Source organism: Alligator sinensis, unplaced genomic scaffold (genome assembly GCF_000455745.1).
Source record: "Alligator sinensis unplaced genomic scaffold, ASM45574v1 scaffold265_1, whole genome shotgun sequence".
Lineage (NCBI taxonomy): Eukaryota > Metazoa > Chordata > Crocodylia > Alligatoridae > Alligator > Alligator sinensis.
Genome location: NW_005842961.1, coordinates 123,635 through 124,317, shown reverse-complemented (window position 1 = coordinate 124,317; position 683 = coordinate 123,635).

Genomic DNA, 683 nt, shown 5'->3' with positions numbered 1-683 from the left:
GCGCCGAACATACGGGGTAAACACCTGCCGCGGCGTGGGGCAGGGACGCACCCGGCCGGCCCACCCACACGCACACGCCCTGCCTCGCGCACACGTGGGAGTGCATGTGTGAGCACCTGGCAGCACAGGCCTGTTGGGACATGCACACATGCCAGGCCTCTGCACGGGCCCCTGGAAGAAGCACATGCATATGCTCACACCTGGGCCTGGCCTGGCCTGTGCCTGGGACACACACACACACACACACACACACACACACATATATGCATACCTACATACAGGCGTGCATACACACAGGTGTGCACACACACACATACACACACGTGCATACATGTACACACAGACACATGCGTGTGCATGCACACACACTGATACCCATGCTCACACCTCTGTAGCTGTCCCCCCAATCCCTCCCTGCCCTGCGCTGCCCTCCGGCCCTGCCTCTCCAGTCAGGCAGCTACTGGCAGGCTGGGTGGCCTAGTGGTTTGAGGCCTGGGTGCCCAAACTCCTGGGTTCTCTCCTATCTCAGGCTCTCCCTGCCCCAGGAACAGGTTTGGGGGTGGGGAAGGGCACACCCAGCAGGGGGGCAGCTGCAGCACTTGGGGGTCATCTACAGCCTGGGACTCCCAGGTTCTGGCTCTGGCTCTGCCACTGCTTCACTGCAGGGCCTTGGGTGAGTCCCT